The 26,061-nt window shown below is 40.7% G+C and overlaps 1 protein-coding gene and 1 long non-coding RNA gene across 2 annotated transcripts in view; both read left to right on the forward strand.

Moving 5' to 3' along the window:
- The window catches only part of LOC117504818, a 3,434,143-nt gene that overhangs the window by 2,147,657 nt on the left and 1,260,425 nt on the right, over positions 1 to 26,061 (forward strand). The gene's annotated exons all lie outside the window — the stretch shown is intronic.
- LOC117504936 lies at positions 21,206 to 22,953 on the forward strand. Its single transcript, XR_004558994.1, has 2 exons — positions 21,206 to 21,435; positions 22,592 to 22,953. It is a non-coding gene; the product is annotated as an uncharacterized LOC117504936 (long non-coding RNA).

Here is a 26,061-nt window from a genome sequence, read left to right on the forward strand (position 1 = left end):
CTGCTGAAGCTGGTCTCCCTGCTGACTTATCCACAGCTTCTCTTCTTCTTTAATGTCCTCCTGGTCAACACTCAGATTCCATTCCTGGTGTTCAGGGAGAGTTTCTTCTTTAATCACCAACAACGGCTGCATGTCTGCAAAGAAACAATACAATTAATTTAACAATAAATTTTACAACAACACTCACTAAAATAAAGTATCAGTGGTGAGTTTGACCTGATGGCAGTAAGTTATTGCACTGACGGAACTGATAAAGTGGAAATGTACATCAGCATTTGTTTTAAATTTCACAAATTGTAATTAATGTCCTTGTCTTCCACAACTGACTATTGCAGTGTTTTATTTTCTGGATTTCCATAGAATAGTGCAGGATGTCTAGAGATGGTACAGCATGGGTTAAAGCAATAAATTTTCATCTGACTGAAATTTTTTCATGGCAAAAATCAAAGCCAGCAAAATGTGGTGTAGTGGGGGACACACTCTTTTTTCCTCAATAAATACAATAAACACATTATACAGCATACAAATCTATTCTAAATAGCCTCTAAGGAGAGACAGACAAAGCACAAAAAGAATGGAAAACTTGAACATAAAGGAACATAAAAGGGTGGTGGGGGGCGAGGTGTAGTCTTGATTCTGGGGGGTCTGGGGGTGCCTCCCCCCAGAACATTTTTTAAAGACCAAGTCAAAAATTGTGTGTTCTGGTGAATTTTAACAGGTATGAAGCCCTCTGAAACAAATAAATACTTCAATCTGTGAAGTAAAAACACACTATTGATTATAGGGGGTCTGGGGGACCTCTCCCAGAAATTTTTTAAAAGAGCAAGTCAAATTTAGCATATTCTGGTTAATTTTAACAGGTATGAAGCCCTCTGAAACAAATAAATACTTCAATCTGTGAAGTAAAAACACACTATTGATTATAGGGGGTCTGGGGGACCTCTCCCAGAAATTTTTTAAAAGAGCAAGTCAAATTTAGCATATTCTGGTTAATATTAACAGGTATGAAGCCCTCTAAAACAAAGAAAACTCACTTCAAAATGTTAAGTAAAAACACAGTATTGATTATGGGGGGTCTGGGGGATCTCCCCCAGAAAAAAAAAAAAAAAAAAAAAAAGTCAAATTTTTTACATTCTGGTTAATTTTAATGAGTATGAAGCCCCCTGAAACAAAACAAAAAAAAAAAACTCACTTCAAAGTGTGAAGTAAATCACAGTAATGACTATGGGGGGTTTGGGGGATCTCCCCCAGAATTTTTTTTAAAAAACAAGTCAAATTTTGTATATTCTAGTTAATTTTAATGGGTGTGAAGCCCTCTGAAACAAAGAAAACTCACGTCAAACTGTCAAGTAAAAATTCTTTGTCTTCTGTAGTATTTTGATCAGTTCTAATTCGGTGAATCCACCAAAAGGGTGCCGTGTTGCTGTACAGTCAATAAAATACAAAATTAGGGCCTAAAGCAACTGACAACATTGTTCTGCTGTGGCTGTGCACAAAGTAAGACTGTCACCAGTTTTGAAAAAGCATGCACACTGAGAAACTCAAAACTGGTGTATTCACATTTAATCATTAAAATGCTCTCACTTGTAAAAACAAACTAGGGTTGCAACTAACAATTATTTTAGTAATCAATTAACCTTTTTTTTTTTTTTTTTACTTACATGTGAGTTTTGCCATTATTTCTTGAAGTGAGTTATTATTAAAAGGCCTTTGTCACGCAACATCAACATTTGAGCTTGTAATAAAGTTATGATGTTATATTCTCATCAAAAACATTACCTCGAGTAGTGTTTTGTTTTATTTTGCACATCACCGACACACCATATATATATATATTATATAGCTCCAAATCACAACAAATAGATGTTGGGTTGCGCTATTTTTCCAGCCAGCTACATTTATTCACAACGGAATGGAACTGCCGCGGTTGGGAGGGAACTTCAATCAATCAACCAATTTTATTTATATAGCGCCAAATCACAACAAACAGTTGCCCCAAGGCGCTTTATATTATAAGGCAAGGCCATACAATAATTACGTAAAAACCCCAACGGTCAAAACGACCCCCTGTGAGCAAGCACTTGGCGACAGTGGGAAGGAAAAACTCCCTTTTAACAGGAAGAAACCTCCAGCAGAACCAGGCTTAGGGAGGGGCAGTCTTCTGCTGGGACTGGTTGGGGCTGAGGGAGAGAACCAGGAAAAAGACATGCTGTGGAGGGGAGCAGAGATCAATCACTAATGATTACAACCCGTGGCAAAAATTATGGAATCACCGGCCTCGGAGGATGTTCATTCTGTTGTTTAATTTTGTAGAAAAAAAGCAGATCACAGACATGACACAAAACTAAAGTCATTTCAAATGGCAACTTTCTGGCTTTAAGAAACACTATAAGAAATCAAGAAAAAAAGATTGTGGCAGTCAGTAACGGTTACTTTTTTAGACCAAGCAGAGGAAAAAAATATGGACTCACTCAATTCTGAGGAATAAATTATGGAATCACCCTGTAAATTTCCATCCCCAAAACTAACACCTGCATCAAATCACATCTGCTCGTTGACATTAACCCGAAGTCATGAAATTGACCCTATGTGTCTTTTTGCAAGGAATGTTTTCACAGTTTTTGCTCTATGGCAAGATGCATTATCTTCTTGAAAAATGATTTCATCATCCTTAAACATCAGAAAAGTGTCCAAAATATCAACGTAAACTTGTGCATTTATTGATGATGTAATGACAGCCATCTCCCCAGTGCCTTTACCTGACATGCAGCCCCATATCATCAATGACTGTGGAAATTTACATGTTGTCTTCAGGCAGTCATCTTTATAAATCTCACTGGAACGGTACCAAACAAAAGTTCCAGCATCATCACCTTGCCCAATGCAGATTTGAGATTCATCACTGAATATGACTTTCATCCAGTCATCCACAGTCCACGATTGCTTTTCTTTAGCCCATTGTAACCTTGTTTTTTTCTGTTTAGGTGCTAATGATGGCTTTCGTTTAGCTTTTCTGTATGTACATCCCATTTCCTTTAGGCGGTTTCTTACAGTTCGGTCACAGACGTTGACTCCAGTTTCCTCCCATTCGTTCCTCATTTGTTTTGTTGTGCATTTTCGATTTTTGAGACATATTGCTTTAAGTTTTCTGTCTTGACGCTTTGATGTCTTCCTTGGTCTACCAGTATGTTTGCCTTTAACAACCTTCCCATGTTGTTTGTATTTGGTCCAGAGTTTAGACACAGCTGACTGTGAACAACCAACATCTTTTGCAACATTGCATGATGATTTACCCTCTTTTAAGAGTTTGATAATCCTCTCCTTTGTTTCAACTGACATCTCTCGTGTTGGAGCCATGATTCATGTCAGTCCACTTGGTGCAACAGCTCTCCAAGGTGTGATCACTCCTTTTTAGATGCAGACTAACAAGCAGATGTGATTTGATGCAGGTGTTAGTTTTGGGGATGAAAATTTACAGGGTGATTCCATAATTTATTCCTCAGAATTGAGTGAGTCCATATTTTTTTCCTCTGCTTGGTCTAAAAAAGTAACCGTTACTGACTGCCACAATCTTTTTTTTCTTGATTTCTTATAGTGTTTCTTAAAGCCAGAAAGTTGCCATTTGAAATGACTTTAGTTTTGTGTCATGTCTGTGATCTGCTTTTTTTCTACAAAATTAAACAACTGAATGAACATCCTCCGAGGCCGGTGATTCCATAATTTTTGCCAGGGGTTGTAAATGCAGAGTGGTGCATACAGAGCAAAAATAGAAAGAAACACTCAGTGCATCATGGGAACCCCCCAGCAGTCTAAGTCTATAGCAGCATAACTAAGGGATGGTTCAGGGTCACCTGATCCAGCCCTAACTATAAGCTTTAGCAAAAAGGAAAGTTTTAAGCCTAATCTTAAAAGTAGAGAGGGTCTCTGTCTCCCTGATCTGAATTGAGAGCTGGTTCCACAGGAGAGGAGCCTGAAAGCTGAAGACTCTGCCTCCCATTCTACTCTTACAAACCCTAGGAACTACAAGTAAGCCTGCAGTCTGAGAGTGAAGCGCTCTATTGGGGTGATATGGTACTATGAGGTCCCTAAGATAAGATGGGACCTGATTATTCAAAACCTTATAAGTAAGAAGAAGAATTTTAAATTCTATTCTAGAATTAACAGGAAGCCAATGAAGAGAGGCCAATATGGGTGAGATATGCTCTCTCCTTCTAGTCCCCGTCAGTACTCTAGCTGCAGCATTTTGAATTAACTGAAGGCTTTTCAGGGAACTTTTAGGACAACCTGATAATAATGAATTACAATAGTCCAGCCTAGAGGAAATAAATGCATGAATTAGTTTTTCAGCATCACTCTGAGACAAGACCTTTCTAATTTTAGAGATATTGCGCAAATGCAAAAAAGCAGTCCTACATATTTGTTTAATATGCGCATTGAATGACATATCCTGATCAAAAATGACTCCAAGATTTCTCACAGTATTACTAGAGGTCAGGGTAATGCCATCCAGAGTAAGGATCGGGTTAGACACCATGTTTATATAGATATTATATATTATATTATATAGATATTAAAATATCTATACTTTCAGTTTGCTGAAGATGGTTCAAAATTCCTGAAACACTTGAAGAAATTAGAACAGATTAACCGTATAACCTGAACACTGAAACGATTTGGCACACTTTGGTCATTTCTGATCGTTTACGAAGTACTTTTCAACATTGCGACTGCTTTGAGGAATGTCAGCCCTGTGCAAAAATCTTTGCTGAGGGCACCGCCATGTTGAAATAAACTCTACGATGATGTCATTTGAACGAGCCAATCAACAAGGAGATCCCGTCAAATATCGCGAGGTGCCTGTTTGCCGTATTCGGCAAAATATAACCTGCCTCTTTTGTTGTGTAAACATCACTTTTTTAATGAAATCATCAACCCCTGAAGAAAATTATTAAAATAATACTGTCACTTTTTTTTTTTTTTTTTACAGTATTTCAATCAAACAACTTCAATATTTCTCCATAGAGAAATACGCTGCTCGGTCAAAGGCTTTGCCTCCATTATATTAACTGTTGGCTGAACTTATTTAACATAATATCCAAACATCGTCGTTACAAACGACATGGCGGCTAGTTAGCTTAGCCCTTAGCCAATAACGCCAAATAACTTAAAACATCCCCACTCGGCAGGAATCACTAACAACACAACGGAACATCCATCCCCGATAAGACAGAAAACCCTCTGCAAATAAGTAACTCACTCTCTTCACGAAGGAATTCTACTTTAAAAGCACGTTGTCGTGTCAAAAATAACTGGTCACAACACCGAAGCTACCAGCGCATTGGGGCTGTCCAAATCGATGCCTGACCAAAATAACAACTAATACAACTACAGGGAATTTACAACACAACGGATTTGCACTGATCTAAAAAAAAAAAAAAAATGACCCAGGTGACTGGCACAAAAAAGCTGATATCCTCCAAAAACAGGAGACTTTTCATCCCTGCATCGCTGCACATTTGTGCCAAATTTGGTGCTTGTATCACTATTTGCAGGATTCAGCTCTAAATATTCTCTGAGCTGCTGCACTAATTCACACCCACACACATACGGACAATTTAAAGTTTCAAATCCACCTAACTTGCATGTCTTTGGATGTGGAAGGAAGCCAGAACACCCAGAGAGAACCCACACAAACATGAGGAGAACAAGCAAACTCCACACAGAAAGGCCACAGGTGAGACTCGAACCCATGACCTCCTTGCTGTGAGGCAACAGTGCTAACCACTTAGCAACCATGCTGCCCAAAATAAAAAAAGCATATCATTTACAAATAAATAATAATAAATAACATTGGAAATTGCAAATTAATTATTCAGAAATTATGAAATGTGATTGTCTGGATTTTTTTTTTTTTTTTAGATTCTGTCTGTCACAGTTGAAATGTACCTATGATTAAAATGACAGACCTCTCCATTCTTTGTAAAAGGGAAAACTTGCAAAATCGACAGTCTCTCAAATACATATTTTCCTCACTGTATATGGTTTATAAAATGTTAGTTTCTGGTATCTGAATACCTCTCGGTAACTCTTACTAAGTCGGTTTGTGATGGCAAAGTTGGAAATTTAGTCCAGTTGGTGCAGTCATGGTGGAATTGTAACTTAGGCTACATTATTCTTCTTTTGAGCCATTGATATTTTGCAAGATGATGCTGTTTGAGTCATAAATACATACCAATACTAATTATTGTATTTAAAAAAAAATCGCACGTTTGTTCAGTTGAGTAGCACTGCGTTTATTTACAAATTTATGTACAGAGATGAAGGAATGAAAAATCTCTGCTTTTTGGTGGATTTTAGTTTTTTGTTGTTTGTTTGTTTGTTTGCCTGCCAGTCGCCTGGGTCATTTTTAGATCAGTGTAAATCCGTTGTGTTGCAAATTCCCTGTCGCTGTATTAGTTGTTATTTTGGTCAGGCATCGACTTGGACAGCCCCAAAGTGCTGATAGCTTCGGTCGCGTTAGGACCGGTTATTTTTTTATTCCAACAACGCTGCTTTTATAGTAGAATTCCTTTGTGAAGAGGGTGAGTTACTTATTTGCAGAAGGTTTTCTGTTTTATTGGGGATGGATGTTGCGTGGTGTTGATAGTGATTTCTGCCGAGTGGGGATGTTTTAAGGTATTTGGCATTATTAGCTAAGGGCTAAGCTAACTAGCCGCTATGTGGTTTGTTTAGACGATATTATGTTAAACAGTTTCAGCCAACAGTTATTAGTGTTTCTCTGATTTTACTGTATTAATAAGTACCGTGTGTTTAGGATTTGGAACGAAAATCACATTGTTTTATTTGTGTGTCTGTCTGGCAGAAACTATTAATTGAGACCATTCAGTGGTTTATGGAATGTTTCATTCCAACTCCTGTGCTCCCTGCATGTTAAACTGAGCCATTCAGGTTCATCTGTTAGCCAACAAATCTGCATATAAAGGCTCTGAACTGTTCCTGTGTGTTCATGTCTGCTCTCTGACCAGAGTTCTGTGGTGGATAAAGTAGATTAGCAAATTAACAATTATCAACGTATCACATTCACAACACCACTGAGAAAAAAATGAGGGGGGCTATATATGTATAATGTGTTGACAATGTGACAGCATCGTATGATGTTCGTCCACTTTTTAAAGACGTAAAGACAAGACAAGACCAGAGGTGACCAAACCGATCGTATCTGTAGCCAACATGTCTAAAATTTTCCAAGTAGATTGAAGTATATTTATGTAGTACAGTTAAAAGTCAAGTGGTCGTGCATTACTTTACAGGTATGATTAGTTTTTGTTCATGTTAAAAAAATGTATTTGTGAGTTCTTGTGAGAAAACTACAAGACAAGTGATTTTGAAGAAAGAGTTTTTTTTTGTTGTTTTTTTTCTCACCAAAATGGGGGCTGCACTCACTGCAATTTATTATCTGGAATAGCACCAGGTTGAATCTCAGCTTCTAGAATTCAAACCTTTTCTGGGGGAGCATGCCCCTAGTAATTTTTTGTTTCGGCTTTTTTTCATTTTTCACTACTTCTAATCCCTGGAGATGGTGAATATAAAATCAGACTTTTTACATCTTATACAACATTTGAATTTGGAAACATTTACAATGTCTCGTTGTCTTTTTGCTCTGCCACAAAATGGGGACAATGTCTCATTGTCTTCGTTTCTCTTCCTGATCGCTGACCGTGTAAGTTCAGAACACTTAATTTTATTATAACACTTAGTTTGATTTAAACAAAATTAAAATTTAAACTGTGTTGCTAATTAGCTGGTTGCAGCAGGTATCTAAGGAAAACGTGGATGTCAGGTGATCTCTGGGATCAGGGTTGAAGTCTCTTTATTGAGGATTTCAATGTTGTCTCTCACTTGTGATTGGTCAGGCAGGGTAGCAGAGCAGCAGCAAATGATTAAATTGGCCTGTTTTTAGTCTTTCCTCCACTTGGTCGTTGACGGGTGATTCTTAGACTACGGGCACTTATGTCCTTTGATCATATTGTATGAAAAACAGAAAAAAGGGGAAATTTCACACTTTTATAGTTATCTTTACAATGAAAGTGTGTTAAGAAATTTGTTCTAGTAGTCTATGATGACTTTTTCACCTTTTTTCAGCATCATTATATGCAAATATTGCCGTTTTGTGCTTGTCCCACACCAAGACTTTTGATCTTCAATGATAAAAATGAATGGTAAAGAAACATTTTTTCTAATGTTTTAAAATATCTCTGAATAAAATATCAGTAAAATAATCAAAACGTAATTGGGGTATTCAGTGTCATACAACTGTTGTGATTTTTTTAAACAAAATGTAGTTGTCCCACACTATTGCCGTAATTTCCACCACAACAATGTAATGTCCCTTTAAACAGTTTGTATGAAAGATTGTTTGGGTAGTTTCTATGGAGATAAACAGTGACATCAGAGCACATGTATACTCAACAAAAATATAAACGCAACACTTTTGGTTTTGCTCCCATTTTGTATGAGACAAACTCAAAGATCTAAAACTTTTTCCACATACACAATATCACCATTTCCCTCAAATATTGTTCACAAACCAGTCGAAACCTGTGATAGTGAGCACTTCTCCTTCGCTGAGATAATCCATCCCACCTCACAGGTGTGCCATATCAAGATGCTGATTAGACACCATGATTAGTGCACAGGTGTGCCTTAGACTGCCCACAATAAAAGGCCACTCTGAAAGGTGCAGTTTTGTTTTATTGGGGGGGCATACCAGTCAGTATCTGGTGTGACCACCATTTGCCTCATGCAGTGCAACACATCTCCTTCGCATCATCCGTGAAGAGAACACCTCTCCAACGTGCCAAACGCCAGCGAATGTGAGCATTTGCCCACTCAAGTCGGTTACGACGACGAACTGGAGTGAGGTCGAGACCCCAATGAGGATGACGAGCATGCAGATGAGCTTCCCTGAGACGGTTTCTGACAGTTTGTGCAGAAATTCTTTGGTTATGCAAACCGATTGTTTCAGCAGCTGTCCGAGTGGCTGGTCTCAGACGATCTTGGAGGTGAACATGCTGGATGTGGAGGTCCTGGGCTGGTGTGGTTACACGTGGTCTGCGGTTGTGAGGCTGGTTGGATGTACTGCCAAATTCTCTGAAACGCCTTTGGAGACAGCTTATGGTAGAGAAATGAACATTCAATACACGAGCAACAGCTCTGGTTGACATTCCTGCTGTCAGCATGCCAATTGCACGCTCCCTCAAATCTTGCGACATCTGTGGCATTGTGCTGTGTGATAAAACTGCACCTTTCAGAGTGGCCTTTTATTGTGGGCAGTCTAAGGCACACCTGTGCACTAATCATGGTGTCTAATCAGCATCTTGATATGGCACACCTGTGAGGTGGGATGGATTATCTCAGCAAAGGAGAAGTGCTCACTATCACAGATTTCGACTGGTTTGTGAACAATATTTGAGGGAAATGGTGATATTGTGTATGTGGAAAAAGTTTTAGATCTTTGAGTTCATCTCATACAAAATGGGAGCAAAACCAAAAGTGTTGCATTTATATTTTTGTTGAGTGTATATAGCGCCAAATGAAAAGCAATGTTTTCATACAGAAACATCCATCCATCCATCCATTTTCTTCCGCTTTATCCGGACTCGGGTCGCGGGGGCAGCAGCTCAAGCAAAGCCGCCCAGACCTCTCGATCCACACACACCTCCCCTAGCTCCTCCGGGGGAACCCCAAGGCGTTCCCAAGCCAGCCGAGAGATGTAGTCCCTCCAGCGTGTCCTGGGTCTTCCCCGGGGCCTCCTCCCAGTGGGACGTGCCCGGAACACCTCTCCAGCGAGGCGTCCAGGGGGCATCCGGAAAAGATGCCCGAGCCACCTCAACTGACTCCTTTCGACATGGAGGAGCAGCGGCTCAACTCCGAGCTCCTACCGAGTGACCGAGCTCCTCACCCTATCTCTAAGGGAGCGCCCAGCCACCCTACAGAGGAAACTCATCTCGGCCGCTTGTACTCGCGATCTCGTTCTTTAGGTCATGAGCCAAATCTCGTGACCATAAGTGAGGATCAGAACGTAGATCGAACGGTAAATCGAGAGCTTTGCCCCCCTACTCAGCTCTCTCTTCACCACGATGGTCCGATACAGCAACCGTATCACTGCAGATGCTGCACCGATCTGTCTATCGATCTCACGCTCCATCCGTCCCTCACTCGTGAACAAGACCCCGAGATACTCCACTTGAGGCAAGGACACTCCACCGACCTGAAGAGGGCAGAAACAATAGATTTTAAAAGATTCAGGTCAGTGGTAGTGCAGATATCGGGGTGGGAGTTTGTTCCACTGTCTGGGTGTGGCCACAGAGAAACCCTGGCCTCCCAAGTGGGAATATCGAGACCGCAGAACTGCTAGTGCACACTTGTTAGAAGATCCCAAAACTCTGCTTTGGTCCCGACGTGTCAGCAGCTCGGCTAAGTATGGTGGGGCCAAACCTTTCAGAGCTTTAAAAACAAGCATAAGAATTTTAACCCCTTAATGCCTGAATTTATATAGCTGTATATAAAAAATGTTTTGTGTGTGTTTTTGCCTTTAAGTAGATGGTAAATAATGTTGAGATTATTAATTTCACTTTTGCACAAAAACTAGATAGTAATATTGGGTATTCTGGTAATGACTTAATGTTATAATAATAATGATGGTATGTTGCGAATTCGCGACAACAGGCATACAGGTCAATTTGGTAAGTTGCATATTTGAGTCAGATTGTAGCATATATGCAACGATGGGCGTTAAGGGGTTAAAATCGATCCGACCCCGAACTGGATGCCATTCAGAGCATGGAGGACTGGGGCTATGTGGTTACAACTACGTGTTAGTTAACACCAATGTGTGTCAAGTCTCCTAACAGACAAATTTGAGGATCTGATATGAAATGTCGTCTTAAAAGTTTGGTCATAATCTCAGAAAAATTACACCAGAATCTAGTAAGTTTTGTGCATGACCATGTGCAGTGCAGGAATGAGCCCTCTTCTATGCCACATCTAAAGCACGGTTTGGATATCTCAGGTTTATATTATTATATATGTAATTTTTGGGGTGTAATATAGGTTTGGTGGAGAAAATTATAATGTGTCAGTCTGTATCTAGAGTTAATAGTGGCAGTTAGACTAGCTTGACATAATTCGGACCATAGTTCTGCACTAATTGTCACACCTAAATCAGACTCCCACCTCTCTCTTGATTTATGTAACCCAGGCTTTGGAGCATCAACCATCAAGAGAGAGTAAACTTTTGAGATAAGGTGAGGTGTGTTTCCCTCATGAACCAGTCCCTCCATATCACTGAGTGTAGGTAGATGCATTTGGGGTCCCAGGGCAGACTGAAGGAAGGATCTTAACTGTAAATAACAAAGCGAGAATGGTCGGAAAGAGGAGCATTTTAGGGGGTCTCTATTTTTTTTATGGATCACTGTAATTATCGCCATTGAAAATGAATCAGCGAGGCTTTTCGTTTTGGAGGCTAGGTTAATGACATTCATAAAAAGAGGCAGAAGCAAGTCCTTGAATTCCTTATAAAAGCCAGAGGGAAACCCATCCTCCCCTTGGTGATTTATTAGATTGTAGCAGAATTAAAGCCTTTTCTATTTGTTTTGCAGTGAATGGGAGATTTAGATAATTCTGGTCCTCCAGACTTAATTTGGGTAACACAATGTCAGACAAAATGTATCTGTTGTGGTTTGATCTTCTGGTGATTTGGATTTATAAAGATTGGCATAAAAGTTTTTAAATGTTTGATTAATTTATTTTGGGTTCTGTGTAATACATCCACTTTCATTTTCAATTTGGTTAATTGTTCTTGAGCTCTCTTCTTTTTTTAATTGCCAGGATAAGACTTTATGGACCTTCTCCCCCAGCTCATAGTATTTTTGTTTTACTCTCAAAATATTTTTCTCTGCCCGATATGTGCTTAAAGTATTATACTTAAGTTTTTTACTAACCCATAAGCTGTATGTTTCCTTATCCCTATGTTGTTGAAAGTCTTTTTTGAGCCTATGAATCTCTTTTACTAAATCTTCCATTTCTGCCAGTAATGATTTTTTAAGTCCATTTGTGTAAGAGATTATTTTTCATCTTAAATAGGCTTTTAAGGTGTCCCATAATATGAAACTATTGGGGGAGGAGGGACAATTTGTTTCACAAAATAATTTTATTTGTTCCCTGATAAATTTACAAAAATCAGTCTTTTTAAGGAGGGTTGGATTCAAGCGCCATCTATAGACACACTGCATTTTCTCAGGTATTTCTATGGACAAAGTCAATTGAGAATGATCAGAAAGTATCCTTGGCAGATATTCGGACTCTAAGGCTCTGTAACTTACTTGTGTTGATAATAAGAAAAGGTCTATTCTGGTGTGGGAGTTATGACAGCCAGAATAATAAGAATAGTCTATGGTTTGAGGGTTCTTTTGTCTCCAGATGTCTGTTAAATTTAAGTCCTTCATAAATTACAGAGTTGTTGAGGCTGACTTGACTATAGAGATGGAAGTGGATGATTTATCCAAAATTGGATCTAAACAAAAATTAAAATCTCCCATGAGAATATATTTATGGCCACCAGATACCTTAAGAAAAATGTCATGAATAAAAGAACTATCATCATAACTGGGAGCGTAAAGGTTTACCAAGGTCCAACTTTCCGAATAAATTTGACAATTTATTATAACATATCGACCTAATGGATCAACAGTTGTGTCCTGAATTATAATGGGGGATGTTCTTATTTATTAAAATGGCAACACCTCTTGCCTTAGAGTTGAAGGATGAATAGAAAACTTGGTCCATCCATCCTCTTTAATTTTACATGCTCCTGTGAGGTGAGATGAGTCTCTTGAACAAAAGCTATGTCCGTTTTTATTTTCTTAAGTATGTTAACACCCTCTTCCTTTTAATTGGCCCATTTAAACCATTAACGTTAAAACTAACAAATTTTACCACCTTATTCATATGGAAAATGGAATTTGACAGTAAAAAGCCTTATCTCTTAAAACTAAGCCCAAAGATGCCTCTTTTTCATTAAAACAAAACAAAAAAATGTACACACACCCTCCCCGTTCCCGTAGGCGCCGAACCCCTGAATACTCGGTGCCATCAAAACTCTCCAGCTGGGACCTCTGTTGATCGCTCTCTAAAAATACCATACAAATTCTAACTTATTCGGCCCAGAGCTTTTTTGTATGAAAACTTGTCACTTGTAAAGTATAACATTTTAACTTAATAATTTTATATTTTAACACCCAGTTTAACTATAAAAGTGAACTTTGGTTTTTAATTATTTTTCAACTGCTGCCTCAGAACAAAAACTTTCCTTTTTTGTCCATAATGTTCAAATATAAGTTGGTGATGAAAAAAGGGCAGAGAAGAAAAAAAAAATTATGGCAATGCACTTACATAAATCTGTAAGAGGTTCGTTGCAATTATATACAAATTGTGCGTCAATGTCGCTCTTCACTGCGTATTGTGGAGCTGTAGTGCTGCACCTGTGATCACTCTCAAAGTTGCTGGATGAAGAAGGCTGAACTGGAGTTTTTTTTGGCGTGCAGCTCCTTCTTGACAGGGTTATATTCTTTTCTGCGCCGCACCAGGGCAGCACTCAGGTCCGGAAAAACATCACCTTGTTCCCGTCGTGGGTGATTGGACCACCTTTTTCTCTGGTTATTTTGGCGGATAGTCGGAGAATTTGATCTTGGTCCAGGGACTTGAGCAGGCAGATGAGGATGGGTCTGGGCCGTTTCTGTGCTGGAGTTCTGAAAGCCGGGGGCCGGTGCACTCCTTCGATAATCAGCGGCTGGGGGAAGTGCTCCTTTCCCAGCACTGACGGGATCCACTCTGTAAAAAATTGCACCGGGTCACTACCCTCTCCACCCTCCCACAGATTAACAATGCAAATATTATTCCGACGGCTTTGGATCTCCAGCTAGTCCACTTTATCCATGAGAAAGTCCTTCTCTTTCATCAGGCGGAGGATATTGGAGTCCAGTGCAGTTAGCTTATCTTCAGCTGTGCTAATCCGTTCCTCCGACTCCGTAATACGTGAACACATCCCGTCTATCAGTGTTTTCAGCCCCGAAATAGACTGGTTGATTTCGGCAGTTTTAGCATCAAGCTTCTGGGATAGCGCTTCATTACCCCGCTTTATTTCTTGCAATATTGCAAAGTTTCTGTTGGGAAAGTGAAGTACACGGACCCACGACAGGGGGCGTAAATGAACGGCCAATAGGATGTCCGAATAAATAATTTATTCTGCAAATGTGCACAACAACTAAATATGCTTTTAGTCTGTCAATCAATCCACACAAAAGATGACGTGTGGGCAGGCCCGAGGGTAGGAGACGCCTATCCAGAGAAGAGCCGGGACCCACGAGGTTCCACCGCCAACGGAGACCTGCAATACACCGGAGCCACCAAGTCCTGAGTCCCCAGGTGGCCACCGCTTCCAGCTGTCAGATCCGGGACAGGAAGAACAGACAGGTTACGAGGTGGGTGTGTGAACACCCAGCAAACAAGTCAGCAAAAACACAGTTCCTTTCTGGGGGGAAAAAACTACCTCCAGTCACAAGAAGTCAGAGTACGTGCAGTGCCTTATGTAACACTTAACAAGTCTGGAGTGAGGAGTGGGTACGCCAACTCCTTCCATCTTCCACAAACTCGGCTACAAGCTGCAAGTGTACAAAAAGGTTACGACTGCAAAAAGCTCAGATGCAAAAACGTGTGCATACGGCACAGAGCGGCTGAGTTGATTACCTGACGGGTAAGCTGATAACTCGGCAGAGTTCTGACGTCTCTCCCAGGCTTTTATGGAATGTGATGATGAGGAACTGATGTCTGACAGCTGTCAGCTCCGGGCTCCTGTGAGGCGACTACTCCCTCTGGTGCCTAAAACCTGACGACAGGCAGGGCGCCCTCTGGTGGTGAGCCATCAGTACCTCCTCTTTGGGCAGCCCACACAACAGTTTCCTTCTGTTTGAGTCTCTGTCGCCATGTTGCACTTGGAGCTACCTTCAACCGTCGTGGCTTCCCGAGAAGAAAAGTGGTCAGTAATTGAGCTTTGAGTTTTGTTTCGAGGTTTAAGTCCATATTTCACCTGATAGGAGAAGTTAAGGGTGGAGTGGGTGTTATTTATAAATTAATCCAAATTTTCTCTTGAGAGCTTGAAAGCCATAGTTGGTAAAGGCTCAATTTGACCAGTGAGTCGGGTTTTTTTTTTTTTTTTTTGTCAAAATTAAAACCACTGTCAAATATCACCCCAAGGTGTCTGACAGTGGGTTTAACCAACAATCCCCCAACGTCCATGATCTGTGAGTCACCAAACAAAATAGACTCAGTTTTGTCTTTATTTAGGTGCAGGAAATACAAAGACAGCCATTGTTTCATTTCTGCAATACAGCTGGCCATGCTGCCCCCCATGTCAGTTTGTTCCAACGGGACGAAGATTTGAATGTGGTCCGTATAACAGTGGAACGACATTGTGGTTTGCAATGATTCATCCGAGTGGCAGGAACATTTGCAATGAGAAAAGAGTGGGGCCAAGGATTGAGCCTTGCGGAACACCACAAGCAAGAGTAGCACTTGAAGAGGACAGGTCACCAACCATTACAGAAAAGTTGTGATCAGAAAGATACTAAAAAATACACAATGCTTTTGATGAGTCCAGATTTTTTTTTTTCTTTTCAGGCGTTAAACTGGAACTCAGCCCACGATTGACCAGTTGGGCGTTCCAGCCATAGGGGTGCAGGGTTGTGTGACATTGTGTTGTATTAAAGGGGATCTGTTGGTTTCTCTCCGCTCTGTGCTCAATGTGGTTGGGTTCGGTCTGCTCTGGCTTTGGGGACCAGTTCAGGTGCATGCTTGTCCAGGGATACACAGATCAGGCAGTTGGATATTGACATGATATTATCATTCAAAAGGGGGACTTGTTAATGTGTCACTGTGCTTTTGCTAATGTTATATAAGATTAATTTTCCATTTCCCATCAACGGTGTGTACTCTGCTATCATGACTTTCTTGTAACTGTCAGCCAGTCTCCACTTGTCTGCATGAGAAGACACAACAACAGGGTGGATACTGAAAAATAGGGTGAACCATCAACCTGTTTTTGTGTGTGCCACTGTGCGTTTGTAGCTCTTTCGGAACCAGTTCTCATGATAGCTACGCTCACTAAGAGTCCAGATCTGTTATGACTTCGCATTAGACTAAATTAAATGGCCTTTTCTGTATTTAAAGCATTGCTTCTGAGCCCTTTGTTCAGGACGGTTCCTACAAAAGACTGGGTCAAGTGAAAGATATACAGTGGGGAAAATAAGTATTTGACCCCCTGTCAGTTTTGCAGGTTTTCCCACCTACAAAGAATGGAGAGGTCTGTAATTTTATCGTAGGTACACTTCAACTGTGAGAGACAGAATCTAAAAAAAAAATCCGGTAAATCACATTGTATGATTTCTAAATAATTAATTTGCATTTTATTGCATAAAATAAGTATTTGACCCCCTAGAAAAACAGAGTTTAACAATTGGTACAAAAACACTTGTCTGCCATTACAGAGGTCAGACATGTCCTGTAGTACTTGACTAAGTTTTCACACACTGCAGCGGGGATTTTGGTCCACTCCTCCATACAGATCTTCTCCAAATCTTTCAGGTTTGGAGTTTCAACACCCTCCAAAGATTTTCTGTTGAGTTCAGGTTTGGAGACTGGCCAGGCCACTCCAGGACCTTGAAATGCTTCTTACAGAGCCCCTCCTTAGTTGCCCTGGCTGTGTGTTTGGGGTCATTGTCATGCTGAAGACCCAGCCATGACGCATCTTCAATGCTCTTACTAAGGGAAGGTTATTTGCCAAAATCTCGCAATACATGACCCCATCCATCCTCCCTTCAATATGGTGCAGTCGTCCTGTCCCCTTTGCAGAAGAGCACCCCCAGAGTATGATGTTTCCACCCCCATGTTTCAGGGTTGGGATGGTTTTCTTGGGGTTGTTCTCACCCTCTAAACATGGTAAGTGGAGTTGATTCCAAAAAGCTCTATTTTGGTCTCATCTGACCACATGACCTTCTCCCATGCCTCCTCTGGATCATCCAGATGATCAGTGGTGAACTTCAAACGGGCCTGGACATGTGCTGGCTTGAGCAGGGGGACCTTGCTGCCCTGCAGGATTTTAAACCATGACAGCATCATCATCAATCTTTGTGACTGTGGTCCCAGCTCTCTTCAGGTCCTCCTGTGTAGTTCTGAGCTTTCTCAGAATCATCCTTACCCCACAAAGTGAGATCTTGCATGGAATCCCAGACCGAGGGAAATTGACAGGCATCTTGTGTTTCTTCCACTTTCTAATAAATAATCATAACAGTTGTTGTCTTCTACCACGCTGTTTGCCTGTTGTCCTGTAGTCCATCCCAGCCTTGTGCAGGTCTACAGTTTTGTCCCTGGTGTCCTTAGACAGCTCTGTGGTCTTGGCTATGGTGGACAGGTTGGAGTGTGATTGATTGTGTGAACAGGTGTCTTTTATACAGGTAACAACTTCAAACAGGTGCAATTAATACAGGTAAAGAGTGCAGAATAAGAGGGCTTCTTAAAGAAAAATTAACAGGTCTGTGTGAGCCAGAATTCTTGCTGGTTGGTAGGTGTTCAAATAATTATTTGCAGCAGTAACATACAAATAAATTATTTAAAAAAAATCATACATTGTGATTTCCGGATTTTTTTTTAAATTTTTTTTTAAGATTATGTCTCTCACAGTTGAAGTGTACCTACGATAAAATTACAGACCTCTACATTCTTTGTAGGTATTTGCTGATGTTGAATAAAGATTTGGGTTTAGACTGTTTAAAGCTGGCATTTTCAATCTTGTTATTTTCCCCCCTATACAAAGAGGAAATTATAGCAAATCATAATGTTGGAGCATAAGTAGCAAGGCTGCTTTCTGTTGCTAGTTTAAAAAAAAAAAAAACATTAAATAAGTGTTTACTAAAATGGTTCTAGTAAAATATGTTGAAAAAAGGATGAAAGTGAAAGTTTACAAGATCTGTCCAAAAAGTAACAAACCTTTTTATTTTTTTCAAAAACTATATGAATTTGAATCATATGTGATTTAAAAGGTTTTAACACTCCTTAAAACGTGTGATGCCGACAGAATCTTCACCGAAAGCCATCAGAATCTTTCGAATGGTTTCCAACTGGCTGTCTCTAACAGTTTCTGAAAAAAATTTCATGGAGCAAAGCGGCAGTCTCTCTGCCATTTCCCTGACAATAAAAATCTGACGAGGGGCTGGACCAGTGCTCACTCAAAGCCTGCCCACAGGCGAATGACGCAACCGACTGGCGTGAAAAAACTCATGCATGCGCACGAAGGTTCAAGCTTGGCTGATGAAATCACACGTGTTTCAAATCCATATAATTTTTGAAAAAATAAAAAGGTCCGTTACTTTTTGGACAGACCTTGTATTCAACGTCTCGATGTTGAATAAATGGCCAAAAGCTCTTTGAACATGTGTATCAGATGGTAAAATGTGCTGTAGAAATTCAGTCCATTAACATTGTGTGTTTGTGAACAGCAACATGACAAACTATGAATTAAATTATTTGGCTTATATATTTTTAATGCGTTGTAACGTCACCATAGATGTGTCATATATTTGATGACTTCTGACATCTTGTTCGAGCGCCATGTACATAAGTAGTAATAATCATCCATCTTCTGTACCTGCTTACTCCAATTAAGGGTCACGAGGGGCCGGAGCCCATTCCAGCTGTCATGGAGCATGAGGCGGGGTATAGCCTGGACAGGCCAATGATCTGTCACAGGGCCACATATAGACAAACACACACACACACACACACACACACCCACACACCAAGGGTCAATTTAAAGTTTTCAGTTCACCTAACATGCAGGTCTTTGGATGTGGGAGGAAGCTGCAGCACCTGGAGAGAACCCACACAAACACGGGGAGAACATGCAAACTCCACACAGAAAGGCCATAGGTGGGAATCGATCCCATGACCTTCTTGCTGTGAGGCAAAATTTTAAACTAATCCTGATGTACATTTCCACTTCATCAGTTCCATCAGTGCAATAACTTACTGTCATCAGGTCAGACTCAGAACACTGATACTTTATTTTAGTGAGTGTTGTTCTGACATGTGTTAAATTAATTGTATTGTTTCTTTACAGACATGCAGCCGTTGTTGGTGATTAAAGAAGAAACTCTACCTGAACAACAAGAATGGAATCTGAGTGTTGACCAGGAGGACATTAAAGAAGAAGAGAAGCTGTGGATAAGTCAGCAGGGAGAGCAGATTCAGCAGCTGGAGGAGGCAGATCTCACCAAGTTTGGTTTGGTCCCTGTGAAGAGTGAAAATCAATCAACTTTTTTTTATATAGCGCCAAATCACAACAAACAGTTGCCCCAAGGCGCTGAGCCTATAGCCATGTTCATCTGTACACAGAACACTGACAGCAGAAGCTGATGGAGAGGACGATGGAGGACCACAACCAGCCAGCAACTCAGGTCCAAACTGTTATTTACAACCAGATACCAGTGGCAGGAGTTCATACAGTTCTGGAACTGAGACTGATGACAGTGATGATTGGAAACAGACCAGAGAACTTCAGTCAAGTTTTAACTGTCAGAAAAATACCAATATTGTTCGTTCAGGCAATGCTGATGAAAAACAATTTAAAGGCTCTAAATATGGAAAAGCATCTGGTCACATGAACAACTCAGAGCAACAAAAGGGGAGGAAAGCAAGCAGAAAACCATTTAGCTGTTCTGATCAGAGTAAAAGACAAAAACAGAAGGGTATTCTGAACAAACACATGAGAATTAAGACAGGACAAAAACCATTTGTCTATTCTGAGTGTGGCCAAAGATTTGGACTAAAGGGCAACCTGAACAGACATGCTAATTCATCTTCTACGACAAAGAGATCCCAGCAGGAAGACACATTGAAGGAGGTGCAATCGAACCTGATATTGTCATCTGGAACAAGCAAGATAAAACAGCCAAAATCATCGATGTGACAGTCCCCAATGACTACGGTCTGAATCGAGCTGAAAGGGGAAAGATCTCGAAATACCAAGACCTGAAAAATGACCTACGAACAACATGGTCATTGAAAGACATCGATATCATCCCAGTTGTGGTGGGAGCAACAGGCCTGATGAAGAAGAACCTGAAGAAATACCTTGAGGCAATCCCCGGTTACCCAAGTGCACATGAGGTGCAGTTGTCTGCAATTAAGGGAACAATCACCATCTTGAAGAGAGCCCTCGGATACAATGCCAGATCTGGTTAGGATAACTATAGAGCCTAGGGTGCAACTTTAGACCCCAGGTTTGGGGCCCATTGCATTTTACTAAAAAGACATCAAAGATAAATGAAAAACCAAAGACAAAAAGCATTTGTCTGTTCTGAGTGTGGTCAAAGATTTGGGCACAAGAGCACTCTGAACACACACATGATATTCACACAGGGAAAAAGATTGAAAAAAAATTGAAGAGAAATAAAAAGGAAAAAGAAGATAAATAAATAAGATCTCTCTTGAAAACACAAATGAATAAGTGGAACACCACCATCACTCTAAACCATGCAGAGGGGCAGATAATAATCCCAGCCATAAAAGTGACGCGAGAGATATTCCAGGGAGATAGTCTCTCTCCACTCCTTTTTTGTCTTAGTATTGATCCATTAAGCAAGATCCTCAAGGAATTTGACATCGGGTATGATTTAGATGGAGGAAGAAAACAAACAGGTGGTGAGCCACCTTCTGTTTTTGGATGACTTGAAGATATTCACAGATTCAGAGAGGGGACTCAGGAGATTAGTGGAGGCAGTCCATACGTTTTCTAAGGAAATCGGTATGGAATTTGGGCTGGATAAGTGCTCTAAATGTACAATCAGAAGTGGTAAGAAGCAGGTCGCAGAAAATATACAGTTGGATGAGGGGAACACTATTGAAGATTTGGCTGAGGATTCCACGTACAAATATTTGGGAATTGAAGAAAATACTACAATAGAGCATAAAAAAATGAGAGAGAAAGTAACACAAGAATACTTAAACCGCTTAAAGAAAATCTGTAAATCAGAATTGACACCAAAGAACAAGATCACAGCCATAAACCAGTTTGCATTGCCTGTGTTAAGCTATGGCTTTGGCATAGTAGACTGGCCACAGGGTGAGCTTAACAAATTAGATACTAAAACTAGGAAGATGCTCACCCTACATAAAATTACATACAGAAACCAATGCATGGATAGAATATATCTCCCTCGTCGAGAAGGCGGCTTAGGTCTTATGGAGATCAACCAGACTTATAGAGCATCTATAATAAGTATTGGGCAGTACTTAAAGAGCTCTCAAGAAGAAGTTATGAAAAAGGTTATGCAACATCATATTAAGACTATGCCACAACAGACCTCTATTATAAAATTGGCAGAAAACTTTGGCGGAGATCTTTTGCAAGAGAGAGAAAGCAATGAGCTGACACCTGCAACGACACTAGCAAGACAGGGCAGGGAAAAATACAGCAAAAGAGAACAAAAACATCGAATGAACAGATGGAAACAGCACAAAAGGGCTGGCCGATTCCAAGAAGAACTTGAAAAGGAATACATAGACAAAGAAGGATCTGTGCGGTGGCTTACAAACGGAGAACTTGGTTTTGATGGGGAAAGAATTATAGTTGGAGCGCAAGACCAAGGACTATTAACAAATGGCAGGAATATCACAGAATGATCAATGCCGTTTCTGTCATGCAGCTGTTGAGAGTGTAAACCACTTAGTATCAGCATGTCAGATCCTCATGGCAGACGGACATTACACAAGCCGGCATAACAAGATCTGTAAATATCTACATTGGAAAGTATGCAAGGAACTGGAGGTGGAAGTAGAGGGACACGTTTGGGAGTATGAGCCAGCACCAGTCTCATCCAATGGAAAAGTGACTGTCTTTTATGACAAAGAGATCCCAGCAGGAAGACATATCGAAGGAGGTGCAGTAAAACCTGATATTGTCATTTGGAACAAGCAAGAGAAGACAGCAAAAATTATTGATGTGACAGTCCCCAATGACTATGGCCTGAATAGAGCTGAGAGGGAGAAAATCACGAAATACCAAGACCTTAAAAATGATCTACGAATAACGTGGTCATTGAAAGAAATTGATATCATACCAGTCGTGGTGGGAGTAACAGGGCTTATGAAGAAGAACCTGAAGAAATATCTTGAGGCAATCCCTGGTCACCCAAGTGCCCATGAGGTGCAGATATCCGCAGTTAAAGGAACAGTTACCATCTTGAAGAGAGCCCTCGGATACAATGCCAATAATGATTAGGATGCAACTGTAGACCCCAGGGTTGGGGCCCATTGCACTCTGTAAAAAAAGAAATTGAAGAGAAATAAAAAAAAAGGAAAAATGCGTTTGTCTGTTCTGAGTGCGGTAAAAGATTTGGAGAAAAGGGCAAGCTGAACAGACACATGATAATTCATACAGGGCAAAAAAAGGTGAAAAAGGTTGAAAAAAGTTATGTAAAAGGTTATGCAACATCATATTAAGACTATGCCACAACAGACCCCTATTATTAAATTGGCAGAAAACTTTGGAGATCTTTTGCAAGAGAGAGAAAGCAATGATCTGACACCTGCAACAACACTAGCAAGACAGGCCAGGGAAAAATACAGCAAAAGAGAACAAAAACATCGAATGAACAGATGGAAACAGCACAAAAGGGCTGGCCGATTCCAAGAAGAACTCGAAAAGGAATACATAGACAAAGAAGGATCTATGCGGTGGCTTACAAATGGAGAACTTAGTTTTGATGGAGAAATAATTATAGTTGGAGCGCAAGATCAGGGACTACTAACAAATGGCTTCAAAAAAATGGCAGGAATTTCACAGAATGATCAATGCCGATTCTGTCATGCAGCTGTTGAGAGTGTAAACCACTTAGTATCAGCATGTCAGATCCTCATGGCAGATGGACATTACAGAAGCCGGCATAACAAGATCTGTAAATACCTACATTGGAAAGTATGCAAGGAACTGGAGGTGGAAGTAGAGGGACATGTTTGGGAGTATGAGCCAGCACCAGTCTCATCCAATGGAAAAGTGACTGTCTTTAATGACAAAGAGATCCCAGCAGGAAGACATATCGAAGGAGGTGCAGTAAAACCTGATAGTCATTTGGAACAAGCAAGAGAAGACAGCAAAAATTATTGACGTGACAGTCCCCAATGACTATGGCCTGAATAGAGCTGAAAGGGAGAAAATCACGAAATACCAAGACCTTAAAAATGATCTACGAATAACGTGGTCATTGAAAGAAATTATCATACCAGTTGTGGTGGGAGCAACAGGGCTTATGAAGAAGAACCCGAAGAAATATCTTGAGGCAATCCCCGGTCACCCAAGTGCACATGAGGTGCAGCTGTCTGCGATTAAGGGAACGATCACCATCTTGAAGAGAGCCCTCGGATACAATGCCAGATCTGGTTAGGATAACTATAGAGCCTAGGGTGCAACTTTAGACCCCAGGTTTGGGGCCCATTGCACTCTGTAAAAAAGAAATTGAAGAGAAATAAAAGAGGGGCAAAAAGCATTTGTCTGTTCTGAGTGTGGTCAAAAGTTTGTGTTGTGAAAGTGTAGGAACACGGACCCACAACAGGGGGCGTAAAAGAACGGGCAATGGATAAGCCAAACAGTAACAATTTAATGTTGTAAATTGTGCACAACGGAATACAGACAACAACCAGTTTGGAACTACAGTCAATTACGTTGGGTGACGTGTGGGCAGGCTTGAGGATAGGAGACGCCCGTCCAGAACCGAGCCGGATCCCACACGGCCCTCACCGCCAACGGATCTGAAGAACACCGGAGCCGCCAAGTCCTGGGTCCCCAGGTGGTCACCGTCTCCAGCTGTCAGACCTGGCACTGCTGGCAGAGAACAGAAACAGTACAGGTGAGTGTGAGTATGCACACTCAGTAATCCCACAGTCTGTGTTCTTTTGGGAGGGAGCACCTCCACCTCCAGTCACACACTCGTGCAGCTCCTGTCTAACCACTTATCTGGTTGGGGTGTGAAGCGAAGCTGTCGCTGATCACACCAAACGCCAATCCCACAGACAAGGCAACACCCACAGGAAAACGGCTGAAAAGAAGTTCAGACTATTAGTCAGCGTTAAATACAGCAGAGAAATGACCTCCAAGATAGCTGATTTCTTGGCGAGGAGGTGGAGTTGCAATCCGGCCTTTATGGTGATGAGTTGAATGAGTGACAGCTGGTGCTGATGATGAGTGACAGCTGTCACTCCCAGTGGCTCCGGCGCCCTCTCGTGCTTGAAGCCCGCACTCCAAGCAGGGCGCCATCTGGTGGTGGTGGGCCAGCAGTACCTCCTCTTCAGTGGCCCACACAACAGTTTGGACAAAAAGGCACCCTGAGCAGACACATGATAATTCATACCAGACACACCATTTAGCTGTTCTGATCAGAATAAAAGACAGAAGCAGGAGGGCACTCTGAACAAACACATGATAATTCATAGTTATTCACTGTCCCCCCAAAAATGAGCCATTCACCAGCTCATCTACAAAACAATATACAGGTGCACACAGACCCAGAACAGCATGAATTAAAAGAGGAACTGGCAAATTAGACTGAAGAAACAAGAAAAATGGACAAGAAAGAGCGTCCAAAACTGACTAAATTAAAGGAGAATAAAAAAAATTCAAAACTATCCTGCTAAAAGTTAACCTGGGACTGGTTAAACTGGTCCCAGAAGGAACCACATTGACAGATTTAAACTCTGTAAATTATGGAGCAGCATGGTACATACAAAGTAAATTAGCCCCACAAGATTTGGAGAGAAAAGGAACCAGAATTAAGAAAAAGAATACTGTGCCACAATGGAATAAGAAATTACAACAAAAAATCAGTCACCTAAGAGCAGAGATCTCCCAAATAACATTTTTGGGAAGCCAAAACCACAAAAGGAATCTTAAAAAAGTAAATTGCATTAAAAGAAAATACAGTCTTGAAGATAAACAGCTGGGTGGGAGGCCGGCTGAACATCAAGCCTTAGTGAAAGATTTTGCAGCACAGATTAGGAACAAAGACAAGAAAATTCAAGCAAAGCAGATAAACAATTTGCAAAAACCCCGGACTAGTGTACAGGAAGTTGGCAAACGACACAATAGAAGTACAACAACCACCTGAGAGAGAAGAAATTGAAAAATTCTGGAAGCCACTTTTGAAGACCCAAAACAACACCAAGAGGCTGAGTGGATTGAAAAAATAAAACAGAAAAACAAAGACAAACAGCAAATGCCAGCAACTGTAATCACTGAAGAGTAAATCAGAAAGAAAATGAATGAATGAATACAGTAACTTCAAGGCACCTGGCATCGACAAAATCCCAAAGTTTTGGCTGAAAAGACTGACAGCATTACACCAACATTATGCCGTGGCTTTCACAAAAATGTTGAACGGAGAAGACGACACACCAGACTGGCTAAAGACTGGGAACACAAGCCTACTGCCAAAGACCAAGGAAACACAGCTTCCCAACAAGTACAGACCCATCTGCTGCCTAACAACTACGTACAAGGGTGATTCTTTAACTACGGGCACTATTGGCCTTGTAAATGTAATTTCCACCACACCATTGCCTTACAATATAAAGCGCCTTGGGGCAACTGTTTGTTGTGATTTGGCACTATATACATGTGCTCTGATGTCACTGTTTATCTCCATAGAAACTACCCAAACAATCTTTCATATAAACTGTTTAAAGGGACATTACAGTGTTGTGGTGGAAATTAAGGCAATAGTGTGGGACAACTACATTTTGTTTAAAAAAACAGTTGTATGACATTGAATACCCCAATTATGTTTTGATTATTTTACTGATATTTTATTCAGATATTTTAAAACATTAGAAAAAAACGTTTCTTTACCATTCATTTTTATCATTGAAGATCAAAAGTCTGGGTGTGGGACAAGCACAAAA

The sequence above is a fragment of the Thalassophryne amazonica genome, chromosome 23, assembly GCF_902500255.1.
Source record: "Thalassophryne amazonica chromosome 23, fThaAma1.1, whole genome shotgun sequence".
Taxonomy (NCBI): Eukaryota; Metazoa; Chordata; class Actinopteri; order Batrachoidiformes; family Batrachoididae; genus Thalassophryne; species Thalassophryne amazonica.